Here is a 6000-nt window from a genome sequence, read left to right as displayed (position 1 = left end):
GGAGTGTAGGGAGGGAGGGGCCCGCACTTTGCTGAGCAGGAGACTTGGGAGCTTCTTTTGCCCCCACCACTGACCAGGGGGCGAGGGAGTCCTCGTGCAAGGGGCGGAGAATAAGCTGCAGGGGCGAGTCGGGAGGGGATTTGGGGGCTACAGGTTTTCAAGAAGCGCGGCAGTTTTGTGCCACTATAGTTAGGGGCCTCCCTGGGGCGTGCAATTTACGGGGATGCAGACAGGTGGGGGACCCTCACTTTCCTGAGAATGTTAGATTTCTCTTTGCTCCGGGTCGGCGCCCCCTGAGGGTCCTGGAGACTGGCTCGCGGATGTGTGGACTCCACGGTTTGCTGGGAAGGGAGCGGGGTGTCCCGTGCTCCCCTCGGCCCCGCCCGCCTCCTTCTCGGTCCCCTCCCCCGGCCCGGCGTTCCGGCCCCTCCTAAGCGCGCCGAGGCCGGGGTGGGGCGGGGCCGGGCGGGCGCGGCCCGGGCTGAGCCTGCGGGGCGGCTCCCCTCACCCGCCCCCTTCGGGTCCTTCCGAGCTCCGCCCTACACGGCCCAGGGGTGCCAGTCTCGCTGCCGCCGCTACCGCCCGCGCGCTGCACTCGGGAGCGTCCCTGCGCGCACTGGGCGCACCATGGCCCGCGGGTCCGCGCTGGCGCTGCTGCTGCTCCTCGGCCTGCTCGGCGCTTTGGTGGCCGCCCCGGGTGAGCCAGCGGCGGGATTCGGGTGCGGGGGGGACTCGTGGGGCGCGGGCCGGGCCTGGGGATCCGCTTGCGGGTGCGGAATTGCTAACCGCGGCGGGACGCGCTGTGGCCAGCGGGGCCCAGGCATGGAGGGGGCGCCCACTTTCTCCCCAGTTCTCTCCTGGGGCCGGGTGGGAGTCGCATTCCAGAGGGAGAAGGTCAGCGTTTGTTGTCGGAGGCGCAAACTCTTAATTTTGGGGGTGACCTTGGGAGAGGTGGCATTTCATTCTTCCTAATCCCGGCGACTTTCTAACGGATCTCTCTGCCCGTTGGCATCAGCCCCTGACCCCACCCCGCTCTCTCCCCTCGGGGTCTGGGACTTGCGTCTTTAGGCCGCGCGCGGAGGCCGCCCCGGACTCGCCTCTCGCAGCCACGCCCTGCGTCCCGGGCCTAAATTTGGAATCGGTGGGAGCCCGGAGGATGCGGGGGAGGGGAAGGAACAGTTGGAAACAAACTTTGAGCCCTGAAACCGTTCAAAACTCCGGTGTGGATGCAGGCCCCGGGAATTTCTGAAAGAAACGCGTGGTTACCAGATTGTCCATGTGTAGCGCTGGAGAGTTGGGAAAACAGAAAAAGTATCCAGAGACGGGGGAGCCACGGTCACCCTCCCGCGCCCTAAACCGGGCCTCGTTCTGGTTATTATTTTCTGGTGTTTTTCTGTTTCCCTCGCGTCGAAAGGAAAACGGGGACCCCGCTGGGTGTGATGTGCTATCAATTCCACTAGACGGTGCGTTTCTGCCCCTTCCTGTGGGCAGGCTTTTAAGAAGAGCGGCTTGCAGGCAGTGTAGACTTGACCAGCCTTATCAGGGCTGGACAAACTGAGGAATGAGAGGCGGGAACGCCCAGCTCTGGGAGGGCAGAGGAGGCCCGGTTTGTGCCGCGAAATTTCCTGCTGGTGTTCATAGGGTCGAGCTCAGCCCGGAGCTGCGGTGAAGAGGCCTGGTCTCTGTTTGTAGGGAGGAGCTGCTAAGGGGTTTACACGCTCTTTATTTTATTGTATGTTTTTTGAGACGGAGTTTCGCTCTTGTTACCCATGCTGGAGTGCAATGGCGCGATCTCGGCTCACCGCAACCTCCGCCTCCCGGGTTCAGGCAATTCTCCTTCCTCAGCCTCCCGAGTAGCTGGGACTACAGGCACGCACCACCATGCCCAGCTAATTTTTGTATTTTTAGTAGAGACGGGGTTTCACCATGTTGACCAGGATGGTCTCGATCTCTTGACCTCGTGATCCACCCGCCTCGGCCTCCCAAAGTGCTGGGATTACAGGCTTGAGCCACCGCGCCCGGCCCGCGCGTCCCGGGTATCCTGGAAATTGCGCTTTCCCTTGGTAGAGCTGACAGTGTGGCTGGCTCCGTTTTGTAAAACTTGGAGGCGTGTACAGCCCGCAGGGAGGTTCCAAACGCGGCTTCCTGTTTCTCTTTTTTCCTTAGCAGGGAGGGCTCTGCAGGGTTTGATCAGCTGCATCTGCTCCCAAGGCACCTGCAGAAGGGCGTTTTCACTTGTCTCGCTAACGCATGTCCTTCATGCATTCATTCATTCCCTCCTTTGCAGCTGCCGTGTGCTTGGGGCAGGAAAATATATCCCAAAGAGTTCTGGTGTCTGAAGAATTTAGTTTCCAGGAGAAGAGAGGCATCCAAACAGGCGGACAGGACACACAGGGCGACAAGGACCGCTATGGTTCCATCACTAAATAACTCAGGCGTTCCAAGTGGTGGAGCTTGATGAGGGGCTTGGCTGGGTTTTGGAGACCTGGGGACAGAATTGCCAGCTGGTCCGGCTTTACAGGTCAATGGAGGAGAGAGGGGGCAAAAGCCTTATCTTCTCTGAGCTCACAACAAGGCGTTGCACACTTTTTAATCCCGCAGTAGTGTTCATCTGGAGCTCCCTAGTTTTGGAAGCAGACTGGGCTTAGGAGCCCTGAGACGGCGGAGACTTCGCGTCCAGGGAAGGGTGGCTGCACAGGGGTTGGGTGGGTGGTGAGGGCGGCAGACAGGCAGATAGCAGGGGCCAGTCTGTCCTTCCAATCGCAGAGGAAAGCCGGGCCCTCAGCACTGCTGGGTGTCCTTGGGGGACCCTTGTCACCCCCGCTTTCCAGTGCCACCCTACTAGAGATGGAGATGGAAACCCCCTGTCCCGGTCATATTAATACACGTGTTGTTTCATCAGGAAACTTCAACTTTGAGTTGGTGATGCTCAGAACGCACTTTTCCTGCAGCAGTATGCATCGGGCTGCAAAACCCCACGGAGCCTAGGGGGAGGGTCTCTCACAGAGGCCGACAGCCCTGCCTGATCTCAGCGTTTCGGGGAACCAGGCCCGTGTTCCTTGGTGTCTTCATAAATACTCAGGGGCATAGATGGGATGGATGGAGCTGGGGGAAGGCTGCAGAGGAAACAAGGAGGCACCAGCTTTGTAGAGAGCAGGACTTCCCAGGGTGACGTTGGCCCTCAGGAGACCCTTTGCCAAGGTTGCAGACAGTTTTTGGTGGCCACCCTGGGGTGGGACCTGCCACCATCCTGCTGTGGAAAAGGCTGCTCAGGGAAGCCTCTCAGAATCCTTTGAGGCCCAGGACAGGCCCCAGCACAAGGAACTCATCTGGTGCCAAGTGCCAATTGTGTTGAGGGAAGAAAACCGGGAGGAGGGCTTGGGAGTTATGCCTAGGCACAGATTTAGGGCTGGCTCTGCGGTTGGGAGTGTCCCATCCCTGACAGTAGCGTAGAACACACCCGATGCATCCCTGCTTTCCAGAAAAGGCTGTTTTGACCCCAGCAGGCACAGCGGCCTGGGCAGTTTGAAAAATTCCAAACCCCTACATGGGCCCACATCTGTGGAACAATACCAGGTCTCTTCGGGATTCCCTCACCGCAGCAGAGGAAGCCTGCGCTTCGCTTTCTCAGCCTCTCCGGAGCTCTGTCTCCTGCCCCTGGGTGTGTATGCAGAAGTTATTAGGGGAACGTTGCTGTCTTCTGGGCAGAGGAAGTGGGTTTTATCCTTCAGCGAGTTTGCCTTGATTTTCTGCCAGCTTTTGGCTGTGGTAAAAGTTGATTGTTTTGTATTTAACCTCCTGCTTTAGGTCGGGTGAGGTGGCTCACGCCTGTAATCCCAGCACTTTGGGAGGCCAGGGCCAGTGGGATCACACGAGGCCAAGAGTTCAAGACCGGCCCGGCCAACGTGGGAAACCCAGAGTCTACTAAAATGACAAAAATTAGCCGGGCGTGGCGGTGCACGCCTATAATCCCAGTTACTTGGGAGGCTGAGTCACGAGACTTGCCTGAGCTCGGGAAGCAGAGGTTGCAGTCAGCCGAGATCGTGTCCCTGAACTCCAGCCTGGGCGACACGGAGAGACTCAGTCTCAAAAACAAACAAACAAAAAACCTCCCTGCATTCACTCTTTCTCCTTTCTCTGTCTGTGAGACACAGTTTTCATGTGAGGACAAATACGTGCCTTTACACTTTGGAGGTATTCAAGAACGTGATTTTACATTTGTTTGTTTGTAAGTCACTTTTCTTCTGGAAGGCCCTACGCTGGTTACATGCTGTCATTTAGAAAGAAATGCAGCTCATACGACACTTTCACCAATTGGGCACTTAGGAAGATCCTGGCAGGATTTCATGGATACGGTCTGGAATGCTTTCTAACTTAGGTGTCTTTTCCCCAAGGGAGGTGGACTTCTCACTAGCTACATGGAGCTTGTGGTGCTTTTCAGTCGGGCTGAACGTTTTCAGATCACTCTCCTTACTTTAGGGGAAAAGAATCGTGTCCTTTGTGATTCACAGACATGGTAAGAAATAAGACCTACGTGTCTTTAGGGGTGCAAAGGAAGAAAAGTTCTGTTTTGTTTTTTTATAGACGGAATCTCTGTTGCCCAGGCTGTAGTGCAGTGGCACCATCTCGGCTCACAGTTCAAGCAGTTCTCCTGCCTCAGCCTCCTGGTTAGCTGGGATTACAGGCATGCAATGCCATGTCTGGCTATTTTTTGTATATTTAGTAGAGATGAGGTTTCGCTGTGTTGGCCAGGCTGAAAAGTAATTTTGTGAGGTGGAGGTCTCGCTCTGTTGCTCAGACTGGAGAGCAGGGGTTTGACCAGAGCTCACTGCAGCCTCCACCTCCTGGGCTCAAACAGTCCTCCCACCTCAGCTTTTGCAGTAGCTGGGACTACAGACACACACCACCATGCCTGGCCAGTTTTACATTTCTTTGTAGAGACAGGGTCTTGCTATGTTGCCCAGACTGGAAAAAACAATGTTTTTTGGAGACAAGAGCCTGGCTGTGTCACCCAGGCTGGCGTGCAATGAATGGCAGGATCTCCGCTCACTGCAACATCTGCCTCCTGGATTCAGGTGGCTCTCCTGCCTCAGCCAGCCAAATAGCTGGGATTTCAGGTGTGCATCAGCACACCTGGCTAATTTTTGTATTTTTAGTAGAGACGGAGTTTCACCCTGTTGGCCAGCCTGGCCACGAGTTCCTGGCCTCAAGTGATCTGCCCACCTCAGCCTCCCAAAGTTCTGGGATTACACGTGTGAGCCACCTGAAAAATCATTTTTAAAATCAACTGTCCTACATTCTTACTGGGAAGGGACTCCTGTAACCAAAGACAGCTTAACAAGGGGAAAACAAAGCAAACTGTATTGTCATGCGCTTTTCACTGATACATGGCAGGGACCCAGGCATGGGTGGTTTTCAAGGAGGGGGGTTGGAATTCTAGCTGCTCTAGCGTCCTCAGCAAAGAACAGTCCGTTTTTAGAGCATTGGCAAGAGAAAGACAAAGGACTTTTGAGTCTTCGCGGGAGAGAATGAGATGGCAGGGAAGCTTCTTCATTCCGAGTCCTGAGGTTCAGCATCCAGGCTCGTGAGGTTTTATTTTCACCTGTCGTCAGTGGTTCCCCTGCGTTCTCCCTGCTGGAAACGTGGGGTGGGGATTGCTTGTGAACGTGGTCTCCTGGTGCTGCTGTAGCTGCAGGCTGCACACTGTCCAGGGCTTGAGGCTTTGCTGCTGCTGTTTTTTGATTGAATCCTGTCTCTTGGCTGAAACACAGTTATCCACCACCATTTCTAGATACTGTTTGTCCAACAGGTATCTTTCACATCTCTAGAGACCAGAAGGACTTCCTCTTCTTGCATTTTCTGTTGGGTATTCTTTCTTGGTGTGGTTCCTTGGCGAGTTTTGGGGAGATGGCCATGGGCGTGTTTTCGGGTTTGTTTTTAGAATGACTCAGGGTTGCCACCACACCTCGCCTCATACGGTCTCCTAGTCATCACAAGAAC

The 6000-nt window shown here is 55.7% G+C and overlaps 1 pseudogene across 1 annotated transcript in view; it reads left to right on the top strand.

The window, feature by feature from the left end:
• Nucleotides 1-223: 223 nt before the first annotated feature.
• The window catches only part of LOC144581299 (CD99 antigen-like), a 45597-nt pseudogene continuing 39820 nt past the window's right edge, over nucleotides 224-6000 (top strand). Inside the window, exons 1-2 of the transcript XR_013531915.1 lie at nucleotides 224-233; nucleotides 350-697. The product of XR_013531915.1 is annotated as a CD99 antigen-like (transcript). The remainder of the gene's footprint in view (nucleotides 234-349; nucleotides 698-6000) is intronic.

This window comes from Callithrix jacchus, chromosome Y, assembly GCF_049354715.1.
Source record: "Callithrix jacchus isolate 240 chromosome Y, calJac240_pri, whole genome shotgun sequence".
NCBI lineage: Eukaryota > Metazoa > Chordata > Mammalia > Primates > Cebidae > Callithrix > Callithrix jacchus.
This window is presented reverse-complemented; position numbering and strand designations above follow the sequence as displayed.